We start from the raw sequence: 26,525 nt of genomic DNA, 5'->3' as shown, positions 1-26,525 counted from the left end.
GAGGTTGTTGGGGATCCCTCCACTTGAAATTTGGGTGGTCTCGCCACCCCGGATTATACGTGTTGGAGTATGGATCATGTCTTGACTGATTTTGGCTTTGAAACCCAATGGCGTTCGCACTCTCCCATCCGCCATTCTCGATGAGTTGAGGACATTTTTCGGAGACATGTCCTTGGATAGAACATACGCCACATACCACAGGTCCTTGCATCTTCATTCCCTCGGCCATCTGTGAAACAATAGAAGTAAGATTAGCCAATTGTGAATGAAGATCGGAAGTTGAACTTACCTCATGTACTTGGTGCCGTGAGGGTCCTCTTTGGCCTACACCCTCGTACTGTTGAGCGTTCAACGCTCTATTAGCAATCAAGACCTTGGCAGCCATGGGTGTTTTGTCCACCAATGCTCCCCCCGCCGAAGCATCAAGCATTTGACGTTCTAGAGGTAGGAGGCCCTCGTAGAAATATTGCAAGAGCAATTCCTCCTTCATCTGATGCTGTGGACAAGAAGCAACAAGTGATTTAAATCGTTCATAATATGTAGGAAAAGACTCACCTTCTTCTTGCTGAATTCCGCTTATCTTTTTGCGTAGGAGGATGATGCGAAAATTTGATATGATATTAACTAGCACTCAAATTAACCCTCTTTTTATCAATTGTAGTAAGTATGTAAGTAGGGATCGTTCTAGGCCGGGGATTAGGAGGGATTGCTAAATCACTTGAAAACTGACTCAAAAATGTAAAAACAAAGTTTAAAACACTAAACTAGACTCAAAGAATGTAAAACTATAACTTAAAACACCAAAACAAACCAAAAGACTCAAAATAACACAAAGACACTCAAAACTGCCTTAAAACCACTTTCTGGGCAGTTTTGAACTCTAAACAAGATTTTGACGAAAATAGGTTTTAACTTGACTCAAAACACTTAAAAACACAAACTAACACACTCTCTAACTAATTTGACACTTGAAAACAAAGGAAAGGGGGATTGATTTTGGACGAATTTAAAAACAAAATAAAACTTTGTAAACTAGAACATATTTTAAAACGAATTTGATTGAATTGAATGGATAGAAAGCTAGCTAAGGGGTTCATCTCCACACATGTTATACTTGCATTCAAAACGATTTCCAATTGCTTTTCAATAACCCATGAATTCTCAACGCCCCAAGTTAATTAGGTCCGCTTAAATTAACCTTCAGATTTTCCTAACGTTATCGAATTGGATGATTGCATACGGCAACCCAAAGCATTCCCCACAAGTCCCCTACATGATTGCATAATAGAGATACAAGCAAGAATCATTAAGTTCTATGAAAACCATAAGCATTGACGAGGCACTCGTAACTATGAATTGCATGAAACTTATGCCAAGAATTTACTTAACACGATTGTGATCAACAACCTTTACTACTTGTGAATATAAGTTCATAACGATTAGGTGAAATTCCCTTATATCCTAGCATCAAATTCATGCATGCAAACTAAGTGTCGACCCTCAATCAACATACAAGAATAAGTTTTAATTCACATAGATAAGCAAATTGAAATCACAACTTATGAAACGCAATTAGAAGTAATCAAATCATATAGCAAGCATAAACATGGTTTCGATTCCCCCCCTAGCCAAGGGGGGTTTAGTTCCTCATACTCGCAAAGCAAAGATACATAAATTTAGAAATTAAAACCCAAAGAAAGAAAACACCTAGAAGGCTCCAACTTGGCAGTAAGATCATCAATGATTTCCCTTTCCTCCTTGCTGCGGCAGAGAAGTTTAGAACAGGTTTTGGGTAGTATTTGGGGTGTAGAATGGATGGGGAATGGTAGGGAAAGGGTTAGGGTTAGGGTTGATGGGGGTACGGCTAGGGATGATTTTTGGGCAGAATTTTGGGATTTTGGTGATGGGAAGGTGCGGCAGAATGCAAGGGCAGATTTCTGGCGTGAATGATTGTGTATGAGAGGTGGTGATCTGATCTACGGGTTATAATGAGTATATATAGGCATCCAAAACCTAGGGTAATCAGATTAGGGTTTCTAGAAGCCCAAATCCACCAGAAATTAGGTTAAAACAATCAGATTTTTAGTGGGAAAAAGGCCTAAGGTGCGGCTAGGGTTAGGGTTTAGAGATGGGCCTTCTAGAATGCCTTGCAAGGCAAGGAAATCAGATATTCTAGAGGCCTAGGTGCGGCTAGGGTTAGGGTCCACAAGGAATTAGGGTTTAGGTCATCTAAAAGCCCAAAACCAAGAATAGAAACTTCCAACTTTAGAAACTTTGGTTTCCAAATTTGAATTCTTTGTTCTTCACTTTCATTTCTTCATTTCTTAAGCTCCTTTGACCTTCAAACTCGTCCATTCCTTGTGCTCCATTAGCATACACTCCATTCTAGCTCAATTTTGCTCTAAAATGCTCCATTTTGCACTTCTTTGCATACTTCGTCTCTAAACCTGAAATTGCACGAAAATGACTTTAAACACTAAAATAACTAAAGAAAAACAACATAAATGCTTAAGAACAAGCCAACTAAGTCGCATAAATATGCTCCTATCAGAAGTTGGAAAGAACTTCTCCAAGTACGCTCTCTTCATACTCTCCCAAGAAGTGACAGTGCCGGGAGCTAACTCGTATAACTCCTTGGCTTTATCCATCAAAGAGAATGGAAAAGCCTTCATCTTCAAGATATTTCCGTCAACATTGACGGGAGTCATACTAGAGCAAACTACTTCAAATTCTTTCAAATGTTTGTTAGGATCTTCCATGGACAAGCCATGGTATTTAGGAATATGATGAAGCAAACTTGACTTTAATTCAAACTCGTCCGTCTTACCTTGGGCAGCCATGGGGTATTGAATACACAAGGGTGCGGCATTATCCAAACCTGAGGCGGAAAGCTCTTTGAGTGTACGGTTGTCCACCGCCATGCCTTGGACTTCTTCAAATATCCCTGCCGTGGCTTCCTCCTCCTCTTCTTGTACGTTTTCTTCAAGGTCAGATTCGGAATTTGGTGGATGGTGTTCTTGCTGGTTTCTAACTCTTCTCAACTTCCTCTCAAAATCGTCGTCAAAATCCAAGATGTTCGCACGAATCGTTTGAGAGCTTCTACTCATACATTAGTACCTAAGAAACAAGAAACAAAATTAGGTCAGAAACGTACCCAAAGTCAGAAACAAAGTGAAATAAAAGGAACAAAAACAATCCAAGGGATTAGCAAATTTGCTAATCCCCGGCAACGGCGCCAAAAATTTGATGCGAAATAGATAAGCACACAAATTAAACCCTCTTTTGTCAAATTGTAGTAGAGATGTAAGTAGGGATCGTTCTAGACCGGGGATTAGGAGGGATTGCTAAACACTTGGAAACTGACTTAAAAACTTAAAAACAAAGTTTAAAACACTAAACTAGACTCAAAGAATGCAAAACTAAAGGTTAAAACACTTAAACAAACCTAAAACTCAAAACAGCAACCTAATGACTCAAAACTAAAAAACCACTTTCTGGGCAGTTTTGAGAACCTAACAAGAACTTGGACGAATTTGAGTGAAAACTTAAATCAATCATGACTAGTGACTTTTACTACTTGTGAATATAAGTTCATAACGATTAGGTGAAACTCCCTTATACTCTAGCATCAAATTCATGCATGCAAACTAAGTATGCATCCTCAATCAACATACATAAACAAGTTTTAATAACTCAGATAAGCAAATCACATTCAAGAATTAAGAAACAATAACTGGATGTAATCAATTCATATAAAGCATATAATCATGGCTTCGAATTCACCTCTAACTAAAAAGAAATTAGTTCCACATGTCTTTAGAAATTGAAATAAACATTAAAACCAACATTGAAAGAAATTTAAAGATAGAAAGAACCAGGAACGTCCCAGCAACTTTAATGGCAGATTTGAACCCTCCTTGGATTGCAAGCCACGGCACAAAGCTCCTTCTTCCTTCCTTGCTGCGTTACTTGATGAATCTCTGGGAAATTGGCGTGAATTGTGGTGTAGAATGAATATGGGGGTGGTGGTGATTTATGCAGCACAAAGGATGTATTTATATGGCTAAAGGGTGATGCGAAATAGATAAGCACACAAATTAAACCCTCTTTTGTCAAATTGTAGTAGAGATGTAAGTAGGGATCGTTCTAGACCGGGGATTAGGAGGGATTGCTAAACACTTGGAAACTGACTTAAAAACTCAAAAACAAAGTTTAAAACACTAAACTAGACTCAAAGAATGCAAAACTAAAGGTTAAAACACTTAAACAAACCTAAAACTCAAAACAGCAACCTAATGACTCAAAACTAAAAAACCACTTTCTGGGCAGTTTTGAGAACCTAACAAGAACTTGAACGAATTTGAGTGAAAACTTAAATCAAAACACTTAGAAACACAAATCAAAACACTTTATAACTAATCTAAGACTTCAAAATAAAGGGGGATTTGTTTTGGACGAAAATTGAAAACAAAACAGAAACTTAAAACTAAACAGATTGTAAAACGTTTTTGGATGGAAAGGATGGATAAAATGCTAGTTAGGAGGTTCTTCTCCACACATGTTACACTTGCAAACGAAACGATTTTCAGTTGTTCTCCCAATAAATTATAAATACTCAACGCCCCAAATTAACCGTGAATTGCACTAATTAACCCTCAGTTTTTCCACGAGTTATTAAGTTGGATGATTGCATACGACAACCCAAAACATTCCCTACAAGTTCCCTACATGAATTGCATAATAGAGATACAAGCAAGAATCATTACGTTCTATGAAAAACATAAGCATTGACGAAGCATTTGTTACTATGAATTGCATGAAACTTATGCTAAGAATTCATTCAACGCGATCGTTTTCAAGCGACCTTCACTACTTGCGATTATAAGATTGTAACTATTAGGTGAAACTCCCTCATAATCTAGCATCATATTTATGGATGAAAACTAAGCGTGCACTCTCAATCAACATACACAAATAAGTTATCAATCAAATAGATGAACGAATTGAATCCACAATTTATGAAATCACAACTGAATGTAATCAAATCATATTGCAAGCATGTACATGGTTTCGAATTACCCCCCAACTAAGGGGGTTTAGTTCCTCATACTCACAACACAAAGTTTATTGAATTGAAACATCGAAGACATAAGAAAGATTACACCTAAAACGCCCAACAATTCCACTTTGAATTTCTGCACGTCAAGCTCCTCTTTTCTTCTTCTCCTTGCTGCGGCAGAGAAGGTTTAGGGGATTTTTGGATGTGATTTTGGTTTAGGAAGGGAGTTAGGATGCTATGGTGGTGCGGCAAGAGGTATGGGTAGTGTATGGAGGTGTAGAGTGGTGGCTGGATTAGAGGAATGGCTGCGGCAAGGAGGGGGAAGTGGCTGGTGTGATGGAGAAGTGGCGGCTAAGAGATATTAGGGTGATGGTGGCTGCGGCAAGGTGGGGAAATAGGGGTGGATGAATTTCTGAATTGTGTATGTATGATCCCTGTGGCAAGGTGTGTGGAAATATATATATAGGCACTTAAAAACCCTAGCAAATCAGATTAGGGTTTCTAGAAACCCAAATCCACCAGAAAAATAGGTTAAACAATCAGAATTTTAGTGAGAAAAGGGCCTAGGGTGCGGCAATTAAGTGGGCTAGGGTTAGGGCTTCTAGAAAGCCTTGCAAGGCAAGGAAATAGGTGTTCTAGAAGGGGAAAGGTGCGGCTGGATAGTGGGAATGTGGATAGGGCTTCTAAAAAGCCCAAAACCAAGAGAAACTAAGCCCTAACCCACGGCAAGGATGAGAAAATATTCTAACACCTTTCTTTGTGTCTTCCAACGCTTCGGAACCTTCTAATGTTGCTCAAACGCAAGGCCATTCCGGTTTAGGAAAGATCAACCCAAAATGGAAACTTTTAGGCTTAGCTTTCCTACTTCAAGTAGGAAACCTCAAATCTTCAACTCGTCAATTTCATCCCAACCTTGTGTTCCAAGCATGTCCTTTTCAATCCAAGCTCACTTTTTGCTCCAATAGCTCCAAATTGCATCATTTCATGTAATTGATAGGAGCATATTTACGCGCCTTAGTTAGCTAGTTCTTATGCATTTATGTTGTGTTTTCTTAGTTAAGTTAGTCTTTTAAGCTATTTTCATGTGTTTTCAGGTTTTAAGGACAAAGTAAGCAAAAAGATGCAATTTGGAGCATTTTGGAGCAAAATTGAGCTAGAATGGAGCTCATGCACATGAAGCACAAGGGATGGACGAATTTGAAGGATTGATGAAGCTAGGAATGTGTTTTGAAGTTGAAGAATTGAAGATACAAAGATTCCTAATTGAAGTGGGAAAGTGCTTAATTGAAGATGAAATCCTAGTTGAAGATGGATTCCTAGTTGAAGTTGGATTCCTAGAAGATTGAAGTTTCCTACTCAAACAAGGTTTCCTACTTGAAAAAGGGAAGTTGAACCCTCTTTTTGTCAAATTGTAGCAAAGATGTAAGTAGGGATCGTTCTAGACCGGGGATTAGGAGGGATTGCTAAACACTTGGAAACTGACTTAAACACTAAAAAACAAAGTTTAAAACACTAAACTAGACTCAAAGAATGCAAAACTAAAAGTTAAAACACTTAAACAAACCTAAAAACCAAAACAGCAACTAGAAGACTCAAAACTGCCTAAAACCACTTTCTGGGCAGTTTTGAGCACTTACACTAATCTGGACGAAATTGGTTGAAAACTTGAATCAAAACACCTAGAAACACAAATCAAAACACTTTCTAACTAATCTAAGACTTCAAAATAAAGGGGGAATTGTTTTGGACGAAAATTGAAAACAAAACAGAAACTTTAATTAACACAGATTGTAAAAACGATTTTGGTGAAATAGATGGTTAAAAGGCTAGTTAGGAGGTTCTTCTCCACACATGTCACACTTGCAAACAAAACGATTTTCAGTTGTTCTTCCGATAAACTATGAATACTCAACGCCCCAAGTTAACCGTGAATTGCACTAATTAACCCTCAGTTTTTCCAGAATTTATCAAGTTGGATGATTGCATACGACAACTCAAAACATTCCCTACAAGTTCCCTACATGAATTGCATAATAGAGATACAAGCAAGAATCATTACGTTCTATGAAAAACATAAGCATTGACGAAGCATTTGTTACTATGAATTGCATGAAACTTATGCTAAGAATTTATTCAACGCGATCGTTTTCAAGCGATCTTCACTACTTGTGATTATAAGATTGTAACTATTAGGTGAAACTCCCTCATAATCTAGCATCATATTCATGCATGAAAATTAAGCGTGCACTCTCAATCAACATACACAAATAAGTTATCAATCAAATAGATGAACGAATTGAATCCATAACTCATGAAATAACAACTGAATGTAATCGAATCAAATTGCAAGCATGTACATGGTTTCGAATCACCCCCCAACTAAGGGGGTTTAGTTCCTCATACTCACAACACAAAGTTTATTGAATTGAAACATCGAAGACATAAGAAAGATTACACCTAAAATGCCAAAGAAGTCCACTTTGAAATCTGCACAGAAAGCTCCTCTTTCTTCTTCTCCTTGCTGCGGCAGAGATGGTTTTGGGGGTTTTTGGATGTGATTTTTGATGTAGGAAGGGAATTAGGATGGTATGGGGGTGCGGCGAGGTGTGTGGGTGGTGTATGGAGGTGTAGGATGGTGTATAGAGGTGGAGAATGGTGGCTGGAATGGATGAAGGCTGCGGCAAAGTGGGGAATAGGGTTTTGACGAATTTCTGAATATGGAGAGGGAGAGAGTGTGCGGCTAGGGTGTAAGGGTGGTATATATAGGCACTTAGAAACCCTAATGAAATCAGATTTTTAATAATGGGCTAGGGTTAGGTGCGGCACTTAAGTGGACTAGGGTTTAGGGTTTGTAAAATAGGGCTTCTAGGTGGAAAGGTGCGGCTTGGGTTTAGGAGGAATGGACTAGGGTTTAACATGGCAGATTTTAGATGATTAGGCCCTAGGGTTCGGCATGGGTTGAAGGTCCACAAGGAAATTTGGGTTTAGGTCATCTAAAAGCCCAACGCCAAGAATAGAAACTCTCGAAAATGGAAACCTCCAAGAATAGAAACTTCCAACTTTTAGAAACTTTGGTTGCCAATTCCGATTTAGGAAAGATCGACCCAAAATGGAAACTTTTAGGCTTAGCTTTCCTACTTCAAGTAGGAAACCTCAAATCTTCAACTCTTCAATTCCATCCCAACCTTGTGTTCCAAGCATGTCCTTTTTAATCCAATCTCACATTTTGCTCCAAAAGCTCCAAATTGCATCATTTCATGTAATATGTCCTTTAAACCTGAAAACACATGAAAGTAGCTTAAAAGACTACTTTAACGAAGAAAACATAACAAAGATGCATAAGAACTAGCTAACTAAGGCGCATAAATATGCTCCTATCAGATACAAAGATTCCTAATTGAAGTGGGAAAGTGCTTAATTGAAGATGAAATCCTAGTTGAAGATGGATTCCTAGTTGAAGTTGGATTCCTAGAAGATTGAAGTTTCCTACTCAAACAAGGTTTCCTACTTGAAAAAGGGAAGTTGAAGCCAAAGAATCAGCTCAAGTGAAGAAACCTTATCCAAAACATTATCCAAACCCTATCCTATCTTATCTTATCCTATCCTAATCCTATCCTAATTTAATTCCAGCTGCATGGGGGATTTATTTTCAGATTAGGACACATTAAAATTGGTTTCTAGAAGCCCTTATCCACTCCTACAAAGGTGCCACACCTTATCCCTTGTTTTTTCTAGAAATCAGCCACAAAACAACCTTTCTAGAAGGCCTTATCCCTTGTCCTACAAAAGTGACGCCCCAAACCTTTCTAGAACTTCTAGAAACCTGATTATTCCTTTCCCCCTTGGTTTCTAAAAGCCTTAGCCTTTTCCTTCAAGGATTGTGTGTTATTATCCTACACAAATTAGGCCTTTAAATCCTTTTCCTTTGCTACATAGGGGCTGCGAATTTCAGCCTATAAATACCATCCCTTGCTGCACAAATCATTCACCATCCTCTACCATATTTTCACTACACCATTCACCCAAACATACCTTGTGTGCCGTGAGTTTGCAAGGAGAAGAAGGAAGACAACTTGGAGCCGTGCATGCCATTCAAGGAGCTTGGATTGTGGAGCGTTTCTAGGTGTTTTCTATCTTTGTTTTAATGTTTAAATTTATTTATCTTTGTTTATTTGCGAGTATGAGGAACTAAACCCCCCTTGGCTAGGGGGGGATTCGAAACCATGTTTATGCTTGCTATATGATTTGATTACTTCTAATTGCGTTTCATAAGTTGTGAATTCAATTTACTTATCTACAAGAATTAAAACTGATTTGTGTATGTTGGTTGAGGGTCGACACTTAATTTGCATGCATGAATTTGATGCTAGGATATAAGGGAGTTTCACCTGATCATTATGAACTTATATTCACAAGTAGTAAAGGTTGATGATCTCAACCGCGTTAAGTAAATTCTTGGCATAAGTTTCATGCAATCATAGTAACAAGTGCTTCGTCAATGCTTATGGTTTTCATAGAACTTAATGATTCTTGCTTGTATCTCTATTATGCAATCATGTAGGGGACTTGTGGGGAATGCTTTGGGTTGTCGTATGCAATCATCCAATTCAATAACATTAGGAAAATCTGAAGGTTAATTTAAGCGGACCTAATTAACTTGGGGCGTTGGGAATTCATGGTTTATTGAAAAGCAATTAGAGATCGTTTTATATGCAAGTGTGACATGTGTGGAGATGAACCCCTTAGCTAGCCTTCCATCCATCCATTTAAACCAAATTCGTTTTAGAGTCTTTTCAATTTACAAAGTTTTGTTTTGTTTTCAAAATTCGTCCAAAATCAATCCCCCTTTAGTTTTAAGTGTCATATTAGTTAGAAACCCATTTAGTTTGTGTTTTTAGGTGTCTTGAGTCAAGTTTAAACCAATTTTCGTCCAAATTCTTCCCTAGTGTCCAAAACTGCCCAGAAAGTGGTTTTAAGGCAGTTTTGAGTGTTTATTTGCTGTTTTAAGTCTTTTGGTTTGTTTTAGTGTTTTAAAGTTTAGTTTTACATTCTTTGAGTCTAGTTAGTGTTTTAAACTTGTTTTTACGTTTTTGAGTCAAGTCCAAGTGATTTTACAATCCCTCCTAATCCCCGGCCTAGAACGATCCCTACTTACATACTTGCTACAATTGATAAAAAGAGGGTTAATTTGAGTGTCAACATAATTTTCACATCAGTAATATGTCCTTTAAACCTGAAAACACATGAAAGTAGCTTAAAAGACTACTTTAACGAAGAAAACATAACGAAAATGCATAAGAACTAGCTAACTAAGGAGCATAAATATGAGCTATCAAAGGGCATGGCATAGAGACTCTGTATTGGAGAAGAAATTAACACTCCAAATCCACAAGGAATAGGCCATCTAGAGTCAGAAACTAAAGAGAATATAGAGGGTGATGCGAAATATATTAAGCACACAAATTAAACCCTCTTTTGACAAATGTAGTAAAGTATGTAAGTAGGGATCGTTCTATACCGGGGATTAGGAGGGATTGCTAAACACTTGGAAACTGACTTAAAAACTCAAAAACAAAGTTTAAAACACTAAACTAGACTCAAAGAATGCAAAACTAAAGGTTAAAACACTTAAACAAACCTAAAACTCAAAACAGCAACCTAATGACTCAAAACTGCCTAAAAAGAACTTGGACGAAATTGGGTGAAAACTTGAATCAAAACACTTAGCAACACAAATCAAAACACTTTCTAACTAATCTAAGACTTCAAAATAAAGGGGGATTTGTTTTGGACGAAAATTGAAAACAAAACAGAGACTTAAAACTAAACAGATTGTAAAACGTTTTTGGATGAAAAGGATGGATAAAAGGCTAGTTAGGAGGTTCTTCTCCACACATGTCACACTTGCAAACAAAACGATTTTCAGTTGTTCTTCCAATAAATTATGAATACTCAACGCCCCAAATTAACCGTGAATTGCACTAATTAACCCTCAGTTTTTCCACAAGTTATTAGGTTGGATGATTGCATACGACAACCCAAAAAATTCCCTACAAGTTCCCTACATGAATTGCATAATAGAGATACAAGCACGAATCATTACGTTCTATGAAAAACATAAGCATTGACGAAGCATTTGTTACTATGAATTGCATGAAACTTATGCTAAGAATTCATTCAACGCGATCGTTTTCAAGCGACCTTCACTACTTGTGATTATAAGATTGTAACTATTAGGTGAAACTCCCTCATAATCTAGCATCATATTCATGCATGAAAACTAAGCGTGCACTCTCAATCAACATACACAAATAAATTATCAATCAAATAGATGAACGAATTAAATCCACAACTTATGAAATAACAACTGAATGTAATCAAATCATATTGCAAGCATGTACATGGTTTCGAATTACCCCCCAACTAAGGGGGTTTAGTTTCTCATACTCACAACAAAAAATTTATTGAATTGAAACATCGAAGACATAAGAAAGATTACACCTAAAACGCCCAACAATTCCACTTTGAATTTCTGACTTCAAGCTCCTCTTTCTTCTTCTCCTTGCTGCGGCAGAGAGGGTTTAGGGTGTTTTTGGATGTGATTTTGGTTTTAGAAGGGAGTTAGGAAGGTATGGTGGTGCGGCAAGGGGTGTGGATGGTGTATGGAGATGGAGAATGGTGGCTGGAGTAGAGGGATGGCTGCGGCAAGGTGTATGGGTGTGGCTGGAATGGATGAAGGCTGCGGCAAGGTGTGGGAATAGGGTTTAGACGATTTCTGATTTGTAGAATGGGAGATCTTCGGCCAAAGGAGTAAAACACATATATATAGGCACCTAAAACCCTAATGAAATCAGATTGAAACAATGGGCTAGGGTTAAGGTTTGTAAAATAAGGCTTCTAGCATGGAAAGGTGCGGCATGGGCTTAGGGTAAACAATCAGATTTTTGCATGTGAACAAGGCCTAGGTACGGCTGATTAAGTGGCTAGGGTTAGGGTTTAGGTGCGACATAGGTCCAAGAAGTAAGGATGGGTCATCCAAAAGCCCAAAGCCGAGAATAGAAACTCACGAAAATGAAAACCTCCAAGAATAGAAACTTCCAACTTTAGAAACTTTGGTTGCCAATTCCAAATTAGGAAAGATCAACCCAAAATGGAAACTTTTAGGCTTAGCTTTCCTACTTGAAGTAGGAAACCTCAAATCTTCAACTCTTCAATTCCATCCCAACCTTGTGTTCCAAGCATGTCCTTTTCAATCCAAGCTCATATTTTGCTCCAAAAGCTCCAACTTGCATCATTTCATGTAATATGTCCTTTAAACCTGAAAACACATGAAAGTAGCTTAAAAGACTACTTTAACGAAGAAAACATAACAAAGATACATAAGAACTAGCTAACTAAGGCGCATAAATATGCTCCTATCAAATTCCCCCACACTTAGCTTTTGCTAGTTCTCAAGCAAAACAAACAAAAGAAAGGAAACAAAACGAAACCAACTAACCAAAACAAAACCTAAACCTTCCAACGTTTGCCTCAGGGATTTCCAATGCACATAACATGTTAAAGATTGTTATCCCCACAGATTTGAGTCATCTTTACACAAGCACATACTTAATTAAAGCCACCACTTACTAATTCACAAGTAATCAATCAAAACAATGCTTTGAATGTAGTAACATGCCTTAGAGAATTCCCTCAATTCCTTACAAGATATACACTCTATTTTCACTCAGATTTTCTAACTCCACACCCTACACTAGTCATATGTGAGAAGATTGATGTAGATATGAAAACGAATGCTCACATATATGTATCACAAAGAACGCAATTTCTAGAGTTAAGAAGCATGTTTAGATATGATCTCATGAATGGAATGCTACTACTTAGATGCGAGAACCAGTGACATGATAGGAGCATATTTATGCGCCTTAGTTAGCTAGTTGTTATGCATTTCCATGGTGTTTTCTTAGTTAAAGTAGTCTTTTAAGCTAGTTTTATGTGTTTTCAGGTTTTAAGGCCAAAGGATGCAAGAAGATGCATTTTGGAGCTTTTTGGAGCAAAATTGGGCTTGGAATGATTATCACATAATTGGAGCCAAGGTTTGGACGAATTTGAAGACTTGAAGATGATGATTCCTACTTGAACAAGGTTTCCTAGTTGAAGTAGGAAAGTGCTTACATGAAGGAGGATTCCTAATCGAGGAAGGATTCCTAATCGACGAAGGATTCCTAATCAACGAAGGATTCCTAATTGAAGATGGATTCCTAATCACAAGAGGATTCCTAATTGAAGATGGATTCCTAATCACATGAGGATTCCTAGAAGAACAAGGATTCCTCCTCCAACAAGGATTCCTACTTGAAGTAGGAAAGTTAAGCCAAGGTTTCCTACTTTGGTTTGATTTTTCCTAATTGTCCCTAAAAGTTCCAGCAATTATGAAGACTTCCTAAGCATTCTAGGACACAAAACAAAAGCCTAGAACCCTTTTGAACCCTTGCCGCACCCCCCTTTGCATTTCCTCTTCCTTATTTCCTGTTTTTATGCTTTAAAACACCTTCCTTTTGTGTTTTAAACCCTAGCCGAATTTCCCTTGCCCTTTCCTTTAATTTTCTGATTTATTTCCTAATTCTAGAATCCTTAGACTTAATTTCTGATTACCTAATTAGCCTAGGGTTTTTAATTTCCTAATCCCTTTAAATAAACATGTTTGTGCAGCCACAAAGGGAGCCATTCATCCAGAAAATAATCCTTCACGCCAGAAACCATTCTCCATCTTCAACAGCCCCATTCCTTCACCATTCACCCAAATTTCTGCCACAAAACCACCCTAGCCGCACCACCCATCAACCCTAAACACTTCCATACATCCTCCATCCATTCTACATCATTCAAATACCCAAGAATCTGCCCATTCAGTCCCATTCACGCCAGAAACATCACCACTCTCTCTGCCGCACCTATCCTTCACCATTCACCAAATTTTCTGACCAAAAACCACCCTAGCCGTCCCATACACCTATCCCAGTCATAAACCCATCGTTCTACACCATTCATAACCCCCAAAACTCACCCATTCGTGTGCAGCAGCAAGGAGAAAGAAGGAAGGACTCTTGGATGCTTAAGCTTCATCGTTGGTGCATTCTAGGTGTAATTCGTTTTATGCTTTCAATGTTTAATTTCTTTTCCTTTCGTTTTGCCACGAACATGAGTGGCTAAACCCCTATTGGTTAGGGGTAATTTCGAAGCCATGACTATGTATGCAAGTTGATTTAATAAATTCCAGTTATGAGTTCTTGAATCGTGAATGCAATTGGCTTAACTGTGCGAGTAATAACTTATTTGTGTTTGTTAATTAGGGGTCGACACTTAATTGGCTTGCATGAATATGTTGCTAGAATATAAGGTTGTTTCACATAATCGTCACACACTTATATTCATATGTAGTGAAGGTCGCTAGTCACGATCGCGTTAAGTTCAATTCCTAACATGAGTGACATGATGTCATAGTTGCAAATGCTTTGTCAATGCTTATAGTTTTCATTGAACGTAATGATCTTTGATTGTATCTTTATTATGATGTCATGTAGGGAACTTTTGAGGAATGCTTTGGGTTGTCGAATGATGTCATCCAATCCAATAACACAAGGAAAACTTGAGAATTAACTAGTGATGTCACGGTTAATTTGGGGCATTGTCATTCATAATTCAACGAAGGAATAACTGGAAATTGAGTCGTTTGCATACTTGTCATGTGTGGAGAAAGAGCCCCTAACTAGCCTTCTACCCATCTATTTCACAAAAATCGTTTTTACAATCTGCCCTATTTCCAATCTGTTTTCTTTATTTTAATTTTCGTCAAAACAAAATCCCCCTTTATTTTAGAGTCTTAGATTAGTTAGAAAGTGTGTTAGTTTATGTTTTCTAGTGTTTTGAGTCAAGTTATAACATAAATTCGTCCAAATTTGTGTTAGTACTCAAAACTGCCCAGATTGTGCTTCTAAGGCAGTTTTGAGTGTTTATTTGCTGTTTTGGTTCCTTTGCCTTGTTTTGGTGTTTTAACTTTTAATTTTACATTCTTTGAGTCTAGTTTAGTGTTTTAACTTTGTTTTTACATCATTGAGTCAGTTTTCAAGTGTTTAGCAATCCCTCCTAATCCCCGGTTTAGAACGATCCCTACTTACATCTTTGCTACAATTTGACAAAAAGAGGGTTTAATTTGTGTGCTTATCTATTTCGCATCATGACACCATATGCTCATACCAAATTCAAACTCCACAAATTGAAACACATAACACTCAAGATAGAAGTTAAGGGTTGTAATGGGGCTTAAGGTATTGGCTAACAAAAACGGATATGGAAAACAAACGTTCTTCAAGCAATAGTAAGCAAAGCAATGAAATTGAGACTTAGAATTCACTTAGATTGCAGAAATCAACTTTTAAACACGAAGGGAGGATTCAAGCAATATTTAGGGCCGAATTCAAAGTTTTGGACCCCTTTCTTCAACAAACAATACTTTGGGACTCTTTTTCACATCTTTTCAACTCCTTTTCATTCTTTTCACACACTTTTCTTTTTCTTTTTCTTTTTCCACGAATTTCATTCTTTTTTTTTTCTTTTCTTTGCCGTGCCTTTGGCACACAATTCCTCATGAAAAACACTTCCCCCACACTTATTTTCTGCCAACATAAATCAAAAGGAATTCAATTTGAATCATGCTTTACTATGCTTTAAGAACAAGGGTATGGATGGTCCTAATCTAGGCTAGGTGAAGAAAACATGGGTTAACAAAGAATAGGTTAAACAAGGCTCAACAGGGTTAAAAACCTACAAAACATAATAACAGAGGGGATTTACGGCTTTTTGGCTAAGGTGGTGGTCACTACACAACTTCATCTTGAATGTGTGTTATGCAAATCAATAACATGCTTTGAATGAAATGGGCATGAGTTCTAGCATTTGGAACTAAATGATGAAACACCTTCTAAGTAGCAACCAAGCAAAGAATAATGAGATCATGCAACGACTTTAGAAAACAAAGAATGCACAGATTTTAACTCTCCAAATAAACGTTTAGGCTCAAGTCTCACAAGGTTGTAGCGTTAGTTTGAGTTCCTTCCTTCAAGCATGTTACAAAAACTGACTTTTTTCTTTTATGATTGCATGTGAATTCATAAGTTATAACCACAACCAAGCATAAACAAAGAGTAAATCAGACTTTCATCCATGTTAATCACTCTCTTTAACAGTCATGCAATTAAAAACCAAATCCTCATCATTGTGTTGGAAGGTACCCTAAGACACAACAAACACACAAAAACAACTCTTTTTGGGTTTTTAAAATAAATTTTTCAAATTTTTATGTGATTTTCGGATTTTTACTTCAAAACACACTAAAACACACCAAAACTGCTCAAAAACACTTAAAAACAGCAAGGAACAAGTCTCCAAGTTAAGGGTGATAAAATCCCACGAATTTGCATCTAAAACACTTAGTTACCCCCCCACACTTAAATCAAACATTGTCCTCAATGTTTCAAGCATAAAATCACACTAAACAAAAAGAAACACACAAACAGCAACTAAAACAACTAAATAGGCAGATTCGAAATAAATAACAAAGTGAAGAGTTTAGGAACGCAAATCTGGAATTGGAGTAAGTCCTTGGTCTTCCTTTGTTGAATTGCATGGGTTGCCTCCCAAGTAGCGCTTTCTTTACCGTCGTACAGCCGGACGAAAAGCCCATTCATTCTCCATTTGTGCCCACGGCACCCAAAGAAATATGATCCACGGTTTGTTCAACAAAGTTCTCATAATATGGCTTCAAACGGTGTCCGTTCACTTGGAATTCATGACCTGTTTTGAGACTTTGAATCTGGATGGCACCATAAGAAGATATGTTACTAATAACAAACGGTCCAATCCACTTAGAACGTAACTTACCGGGAAACAAACGTAAACGGGAATTGAACAATAGCACTTTCTGCCCAATTGAGAATGATTTCCCACGGATCATGTTGTCATGGAAAGCTTTGGCCTTTTGTTTGTAAATGCTTGCATTATCGTACGCCTCGTGCCGTATCTCATCAAGCTCATTCAATTGCAATCTCCTTTGACTTCCTGCTTCCTCGAGGTTCATGTTAAACTTCTTGATGGCCCAAAGTGCTTTGTGCTCCAATTCAACAGGAAGATGGCACGCCGTACGATACGCCCAAAGTGCATCATCTAACCGTAAGCTCCAATCCTTCCGTGTTGGCCCATCGGTCTTCTCAAGTACTTGCTTGATCTCTCGGTTGGAAACCTCGGCTTGGCCATTCGTTTGAGGATGGTAAGGTGTAGAAACCTTATGGGCGACACTGTATTTCCTCAATAACGCTTCAATGGTCCGATTGCAAAAGTGTGACCCTCCGTCACTAATGATCACTCGTGGCATTCCGAACCTCGCAAAAATGTTAGTTCTAATAAAATCTGCAACCACTTTAGAATCATTAGTTCGGGTGGCCTTTGCTTCCACCCACTTCGACACATAATCAACCGCAAGCAAAATATATGTAAAACCATACGAAGAAGGAAAAGGACCCATAAAATCAATACCCCAAACATCAAAAATTTCAACATTTAGGATAGAAACCTGCGGCATTTGGTCCCTAGCACTAATACCACCCATTCGTTGGCATTTATCACATGTTAAGCAAAAAGTTTTAGCATCTTTGAAAATACTAGGCCAATAAAATCCACATTGTAACACCTTAAGGGCTGTGCGTTGTGTGCCAAAGTGCCCTCCACATGCATATGTGTGACAAAAACTCAAAATTGAATGACATTCAGAATCGTGCACACAACGACGTATAATCTGATCGGGGCAAAATTTCCATAAGTACGGATCATCCCACACATAAAACCGTGCATCATGCCTAAGTTTATCACGTTGGTGCCTAGTGAACTCACTTGGAATACGTTTTGACACCAAAAAATTAACAATATCGGCATACCAAGGTGCACTAACCTTAATGGACAGCAATTGTTCATCGGGGAATGTCTCCAAAATCGGCAAAGACTCCTCATTATGCAGCATTCGGCTTAGGTGGTCAGCCACCACGTTTTTACTTCCCTTCTTGTCCCGAATCTCTATGTCGAACTCTTGAAGTAGCAATATCCATCGAATTAGCCGTGGCTTGGCCTCCTTTTTGGTGAGCAAGTACTTCAGAGCTGCATGATCAGTGAAAACAATTACTTTAGTTCCAATTAGATATGATCGAAATTTATCTAAAGCAAAGACAACGGCAAGGAGTTCTTTTTCCGTAGTGGAGTAGTTCAATTGTGCATCGTTCAACGTCCGTGAGGCGTAGTAAATGACATGCGGCCTCTTGTCCTTTCTTTGTCCTAAAACAGCTCCTAAAGCATAGTCGGACGCATCACACATGAGCTCGAACGGTAGACTCCAATCCGGTGGAACAATGATGGGTGCCGTGGTCAACAACTCCTTGAGTTGGTTGAATGATGTCGTGCACTCCTTGGTGAATTCAAACGCCACTTCTTTTTGTAGGAGCCGGCAAAGAGGTTGTGCTATCTTCGAGAAATCTTTGATAAACCTACGATAAAATCCTGCATGGCCAAGAAACGAACGAACCTCTCTAACCGAAGTCGGAGAGGGTAAGTGACGTACAAGATCTATTTTCGACTTATCAACCTCAATACCCTTTTCAGAGATTATATGACCTAAAACGATACCTTGTTTAACCATAAAATGACACTTTTCCCAATTAAGTACAAGGTTAGTTTCAACACAACGTTTTAGAATCAAACTTAGATTATGCAAGCAACTATCAAACGAATCACCAAATACACTAAAATCATCCATAAACACTTCAATTATCTTTTCTACGTAATCAGAAAATATGCTCATCATGCATCTTTGAAATGTAGCAGGTGCATTACATAAACCAAAAGGCATGCGACGATATGCAAAGGTACCAAACGGGCATGTAAAAGTGGTTTTTTCTTGGTCCTCGGGTGAAATGACAATTTGATTATAACCAGAATAACCATCAAGAAAACAATAAAAAGCATAACCCGCTAACCTCTCAAGCATTTGGTCAATGAACGGCAATGGGAAGTGGTCCTTCCTCGTGGTGGTGTTTAGCTTCCTATAGTCAATGCACACCCTCCAACCGGTTTGAATACGTTGAGGGACAAGCTCATTCTCGGCATTAGCTACCACCGTCACTCCGGATTTCTTTGGCATGCTATCCGAGATTGGATAGATAACCCCACAATCTAGAAGCTTTATGATCTCCTTTTTCACTACTTCCATCATCGGAGGGTTAAGACGGCGTTGAGCCTCTCTAGTTGGTTTGGCCCCCTCCTCAAGAAATATGTGATGCATACAAGTTGTAGGGCTTATACCTTTAATATCGGCCAATGTCCAACCTAGGGCAGATTTGAACTCCTTCAAAACTCGAAGCAATTTCTCCTCCTCTTGTGCCGTGAGGGAGGAGGAAATAATGGCAGGTAGTGTTTCATTTTCTCCCAAGAAAATGTACTTCAAATGGCTTGGCAAAGGCTTGAGTTCAAGGATAGGTGCCTGAATTATGGATGGAAGCAATTTGTTAGTCGAAATGGGAATGGACTCACGGGTAGTATACTTACCATCAAGCTTAGGTGAGGACTCAAGGGCAGCCACAACTTCAATTATTTCCTCATTAGGGTGCACGGCATGGCCTAGTCCATGTATGCCGTGGGTTACACTAGAATCTGCCCCCGTGGTTGTAATTTCCATGCCTCGTGTAATGACTTTTTCAAGCGCATCGTCATTCAAATCGTCGAGATATCCCTGCGCCAAAGAGTCAATTATATCAATAGAGAAACATGAATGGTCCTCACTAGGGTATTTAATGGAATCAGAAAGATTAAAATTAACAACTTCCCATCGAATTCCATGGACAAAGTTCCACTATACACGTCAATCTTTGTCCGGGCCGTCTTCATGAATGGCCTTCCAAGTAGAATGGGCAGCGAAGGAGCATGGTCCGATTCATCCATTTCAAGGACATAGAAATCCGCCGGGAAAACTAAATGATTAACCTGCACAAGAACATCTTCCAAAACTCCCTTTGGATAGGCGTTAGATCTATCGGCCAATTGTATTATTACCCCATCATTTTTCAACGCTCCTAAGTTCATAGATGCATAAATGGAATATGGTATAACATTTATAGAAGCACCTAAATCGAGCATGGCAGATTCAAATCTAGTGTTCCCAATGACACAAGGAATGCTAAAGCTACCTGGATCTTTGCATTTGGGAGGTAGTTTGCGTTGCAAGATGGCGGACACATTCTCAACTACCTTTACCACTTCCTTAGTCGACATCCTCTTCCTAGTGGTACACAATTCTTTCAAGAACTTAGCATACCTTGGAACTTGCTTGATTGCATCTAACAAAGGTATGTTAACTTGAACTTTCCGAAAGGTTTCAAGGATATCCTTTTCTGCCTCTTCTTTCTTCGTTTGCATGAACCTACTAGGAAAAGGCACAATTGAAGGGAAAACATTAGTATGAACCGAATTTGACACATTCTTACCTTTGTGGGACAAATTGGGCAGATTTGGGGCCTTAGGGACTTGCGGCAAAGGTGGAACCACCTTTGCCGTGGGCAACCTTGATTCTTCCTCTTCCATTTGCAAAATTTCATCCTCGTTATGACCTGTTTTTGATGTAGGATCTGCCCCAACTTCCTTACCACTTCTTAGGGTGATTGCTTTTGCACTTTCGAAACCTCCCTTCGGATTTGGAATGGTGGAACTAGGAAGTTGTCCGGGATCTCGAAATTTACCTACAAACTCGGCAATCTGCCCAATTTGTTTCTCAAGTTGATCCACCCTTTTATCTTGGTTTTGCATAGCCTTAGCTTGATCTTCCTGCCCATTAGACAACTTAGTTAGTATCTTAAGAAGTGCATCATTGTCAAGAGACGTACCTGAGGCACTTGGGCCGGATTGGGCTTGATTTTGGGGTGGGCCGTAGGTTTTGGGAAAGAACCCCGGGGGTTGTTGCCTAAAGCCTCCTTGGTTTTGAGGTTGTTGGGGATCCCTCCACTTGAAATTTGGGTGGTCTCGCCACCCCGGATTATACGTGTTGGAGTATGGATCATGTCTTGACTGATTTTGGCTTTGAAACCCAATGGCATTCGCACTCTTCCATCCGCCATTCTCGATGAGTTGAGGACATTTTTCGGAGACATGTCCTTGGATAGAACATACGCCACATACCACAGGTCCTTGCATCTTCATTCCCTCGGCCATCTGTGAAACAATAGAAGTAAGATTAGCCAATTGTGAATGAAGATCGGAAGTCACACTTACCTCATGTACTTGGTGCCGTGAGGGTCCTCTTTGGCCTACACCCTCGTACTGTTGAGCGTTCAACGCTCTATTAGCAATCAAGACCTTGGCAGCCATGGGTGTTTTATCCACCAATGCTCCCCCCGCCGAAGCATCAAGCATTTGACGTTCTAGAGGTAGGAGGCCCTCGTAGAAATATTGCAAGAGCAATTCCTCCTTCATCTGATGTTGTGGACAAGAAGCAACAAGTGATTTAAATCGTTCATAATATGTAGGAAAAGACTCACCTTGTTCTTGCTGAATTCCGCTTATCTTTTTGCGTAGGAGGATGATGCGAGAAGTTGGAAAGAACTTCTCCAAGTACGCTCTCTTCATACTCTCCCAAGAAGTGACAGTGCCGGGAGCTAACTCGTATAACCAATCCTTGGCTTTATCCATCAAAGAGTATGGAAAAGCCTTCATCTTCAAGATATTTCCGTCAACATTGACGGGAGTCATACTAGAGCAAACTACTTCAAATTCTTTCAAATGTTTGTTAGGATCTTCCATGGACAAGCCATGGTATTTAGGAATATGATGAAGCAAACTTGACTTTAATTCAAACTCGTCCGTCTTACCTTGGGCAGCCATGGGGTATTGAATGCACAAGGGTGCGGCATTATCCAAACCCGAGGCGGAAAGCTCCTTGAGTGTACGGTTGTCCACCGCCATGCCTTGGACTTCTTCAAATATCCCTGCCGTGGCTTCCTCCTCCTCTTCTTGGACGTTTTCTTCAAGGTAAGATTCGGAATTGGGTGGATGATGTTCTTGCTGGTTTCTAGCTCTTCTTAACTTCCTCTCAAAATCGTCGTCAAAATCCAAGATGTTTGCACGAATCGGTTGAGAGCTTCTAGTCATACATTAGTACCTAAGAAACAAGAAACAAAATTAGGTCAGAAACTTAAACAAAGTCAGAAACAAAGTGAAATAAAAGAAACAAACACAATCCAAGGGATTAGCAAAATTGCTAATCCCCGGCAACGGCGCCAAAAATTTGATGCGAAATATATTAAGCACACAAATTAAACCCTCTTTTCACGAATGTAGTAAAGTATGTAAGTAGGGATCGTTCTATATCGGGGATTAGGAGGGATTGCTAAACACTTGGAAACTGACTTAAAAACTCAAAAACAAAGTTTAAAACACTAAACTAGACTCAAAGAATGCAAAACTAAAGGTTAAAACACTTAAACAAACCTAAAACTCAAAACAGCAACCTAATGACTCAAAACTGCCTAAAAACCACTTTCTGGGCAGTTTTGAGAACCTAACAAGAACTTGGACGAAATTGGGTGAAAACTTGAATCAAAACACTTAGAAACACAAATGAAAACACTTTCTAACTAATCTAAGACTTCAAAATAAAGGGGGATTTGTTTTGGACGAAAATTGAAAACAAAACAGAGGCTTAAAACTAAACAGATTGTAAAACGTTTTTGGATGAAAAGGATGGATAAAAGGCTAGTTAGGAGGTTCTTCTCCACACATGTCACACTTGCAACCAAACGATTTTCAGTTGTTCTTCCAATAAATTATGAATACTCAACGCCCCAAATTAACCGTGAATTGCACTAATTAACCCTCAGTTTTTCCACAAGTTATTAGGTTGGATGATTGCATACGACAACCCAAAACATTCCCTACAAGTTCCCTACATGAATTGCATAATAGAGATACAAGCACGAATCATTACGTTCTATGAAAAACATAAGCATTGACGAAACATTTGTTACTATGAATTGCATGAAACTTATGCTAAGAATTCATTCAACGCGATCGTTTTCAAGCGACCTTCACTACTTGTGATTATAAGATTGTAACTATTAGGTGAAACTCCCTCATAATCTAGCATCATATTCATGCATGAAAACTAAGCGTGCACTCTCAATCAACTAGCCAACAATTCCACTTTGAATTTCTGACTTCAAGCTCCTCTTTCTTCTTCTCCTTGCTGCGGCAGAGAGGGTTTAGGGTGTTTTTGGATGTGATTTTGGTTTTAGAAGGGAGTTAGGAAGGTATGGTGGTGCGGCAAGGGGTGTGGATGGTGTATGATAGGAGCATATTTATGCGCCTTAGTTTAGCTTGTTCTTGTGCATTTATAGTGTTTTTGCTTAGTAAAGTAGTCTTTTAAGCTAGTTTTATGTGTTTTCAGGTTCTAAGGGCAAAGTATGCAAAATAATGCATTTTGGAGCCTTTTGGAGCAAAGTTGAGCTTGGAATGGATGTCATATGCTTGGAGCCAAGAGGATGGACGAAATTGAAGATTTGAAGATGATGTTTCCTACTTGAACAAGGTTTCCTAGTCGAAGTAGGAAAGTGCCTAAGTGAAGATGGAATCCTAGTTGAATTAGGATTCCTAGTCAAAATGGGTTTCCTAGTTGAATTAGGATTCCTTGAAGATGAAGATTCCTACTCAAACAAGGTTTCCTACTTGAAGTAGGAAAGTTAAATCCAAATGGCATCAAGTTGCAGCTACAAAGAAGATTTCTAAGTCCAAGAAGGAGAAGGAATCCAGAATGAAGAAGGAATGACAAAGACAAGGTTTCCTAATCCTAATAGGCAAAGTTTCCAAATGCAATGAGGAGTCCTTATCCATTTAGGATACCTTATCCTTGTTCTAGAAACCTTATCCATCCTTGCCGTGAGTTTTCCTTGCATTAGAGGGTTTCTAGAAGCCCTAATCTGCCCTATCCTTTAAGTGCCGCACCTATCCCTTCTAGAAACCTGATTTCCTTGCCTTGCAAGGCCATCTAGAAGCCTTATCCACCTTATCCCTATCCAGCCTCACCTAGGACCCCTTTTCCCTTGCAAAATCTGATTGTTAGACCTATTTCCTTGTGGATTTGCGTTATCCAAGTCCATATCTGATTACCCTAGGGTTTTAAGTGCCTATATATACTCCTATTAACCCCTAAATCAGATCACCACCTCTCATACACATTCATTCATTCCACAAATTCAGAAATTCGTCCAAACACCTCTCCACACCTTTGCCGCACCATCTCCATCCCCTAAACACCACAATTCAGAATTCACTCCAGAAATTCGTCCAAACTCTCTCCACACCTTTGCCGCACCATTCTCTTCCCCTAAACACTACTACATCCATCCATAACCATGCATCCATACACCTAAGGTCCTAAACTAGTCCCTAGACCCTTTGCCGCACCAAGGAGGAGGAGAAAGAAGCTCGGAAGTTCATGCAATTCAAGTTCGCGTCGCTGGAATTTCTAGGTGTTTCTTTTCCTTTGATTTCAATGTTTAAATTCAATTCTCTTTGTTTTGTGCGTATGAGAACTAAACCTCCCCTTGGCTAGGGGGGGATTCAAAATACATGTTTATGCTTGCGTTATGATTTGATTACTTCTAATTGCGTTTCATAAGTTGTGAATTCAATTTACTTATCTATGTGGATTACATTGATTTGTGTGTGTTGGTTGAGAGTGCACGCTTAATTATCATGCATAAATTGAATGCTAGGATATAAGGAAATTTCACCTAATCGTTATGGAATTATATTCACAAGTAGTAAAGGTTGATGATCTCAATCATGTTAAGTAAATTCTTGGCATAAGTTTCATGCAATCATAGTAACAAGTGCTTCGTCAATGCTTATGGTTTTCATAGAACTTAATGATTCTTGCTTGTATCTCTATTATGCAATCATGTAGGGGACTTGTGGGGAATGTTTTGGGTTGTCGTATGCAATCATCCAATTCAATAACGTTAGGAAAATCTAAGGGTTAATTTAAGCGGACCTAATTAACTTGGGGCATTGAGAATTCATGGTTTATTGAAAAGCAATTGGAAATCGTTTTGTATTCAAGTATAACATGTGTGAAGATGAACCCCTTAGCTAGCCTTCCATTCACCCATTTAAATCAAATTCGTTTTTACAATCTGTTCTAATTTACAAAGTTTGTTTTGTTTTAAATTCGTCCAAAACCAACCCCCCTTTGTTTTAAAGTGTCAAATTAGTTAGTAAGTGTTTTACTTTGTGTTTTAAAGTGTTTTGATTCAAGTTAAAACCCAAATTCGTCCAATTTGGTGCTTAGTGTCCAAAACTGCCCAGATTGTGTTTTTAAGGCAGTTTTGAGTGTTTTGGTGCTGTTTTGAGTCTTTTGGTTTGTTTTGGTGTTTTAAAGTTTAGTTTTGCATTCTTTGAGTCTATTTTAGTGTTTTAAACTTGTTTTTACATTTTTGAGTCAATTCCAAGTGATTTTGCAATCCCTCCTAATCCCCGGTCTAGAACGATCCCTACTTACATACATTGCTACAATTGATAAAAAGAGGGTTTAATTTGAGTGTCAACATAATTTTCACATCAGTGTATGGAGATGGAGAATGGTGGCTGGAGTAGAGGGATTGCTGCGGCAAGGTGTATGGGTGTGGCTGGAATGGATGAAGGCTGCGGCAAGGTGTGGGAATAGGGTTTAGACGATTTCTGATTTGTAGAATGGGAGATCTTCGGCCAAAGGAGTAAAACACATATATATAGGCACCTAAAACCCTAATGAAATCAGATTGAAACAATGGGCTAGGGTTAAGGTTTGTAAAATAAGGCTTCTAGGATGTAAAGGTGCGGCATGGGCTTAGGGTAAACAATCAGATTTTTGCATGTGAACAAGGCCTAGGTGCGGCTGATTAAGTGGCTAGGGTTAGGGTTTAGGTGCGACATAGGTCCAAGAAGTAAGGATGGGTCATCCAAAAGCCCAAAGCCGAGAATAGAAACTCACGAAAATGGAAACCTCCAAGAATAGAAACTTCCAACTTTAGAAACTTTGGTTGCCAATTCCAAATTAGGAAAGATCAACCCAAAATGGAAACTTTTAGGCTTAGCTTTCCTACTTGAAGTAGGAAACCTCAAATCTTCAACTCTTCAATTCCATCCCAACCTTGTGTTCCAAGCATGTCCTTTTCAATCCAAGCTCATATTTTGCTCCAAAAGCTCCAACTTGCATCATTTCATGTAATATGTCCTTTAAACCTGAAAACACATGAAAGTAGCTTAAAAGACTACTTTAACGAAGAAAACATAACAAAGATGCATAAGAACTAGCTAACTAAGGCGCATAAATATGCTCCTA

The 26,525-nt window shown here is 38.7% G+C and overlaps 1 long non-coding RNA gene across 1 annotated transcript in view; it reads right to left on the bottom strand.

Annotated features, from left to right (window-relative positions):
• Window positions 1-24,674, bottom strand: part of LOC126597074 (uncharacterized) — a 49,867-nt gene extending 25,193 nt beyond the window's left edge. Inside the window, exons 1-2 of the long non-coding RNA XR_007614128.1 lie at window positions 24,505-24,674; window positions 24,367-24,426 (exon numbers count right to left, since the gene is read on the bottom strand). This is a non-coding gene — a long non-coding RNA (uncharacterized LOC126597074). The remainder of the gene's footprint in view (window positions 1-24,366; window positions 24,427-24,504) is intronic.
• Window positions 24,675-26,525: the final 1,851 nt, after the last annotated feature.

This window comes from Malus sylvestris, chromosome 13, assembly GCF_916048215.2.
Source record: "Malus sylvestris chromosome 13, drMalSylv7.2, whole genome shotgun sequence".
NCBI lineage: Eukaryota > Viridiplantae > Streptophyta > Magnoliopsida > Rosales > Rosaceae > Malus > Malus sylvestris.
The sequence above is the reverse complement of the archived record's forward strand: the minus strand, read 5'-3'. Positions and strand labels throughout refer to the sequence as shown.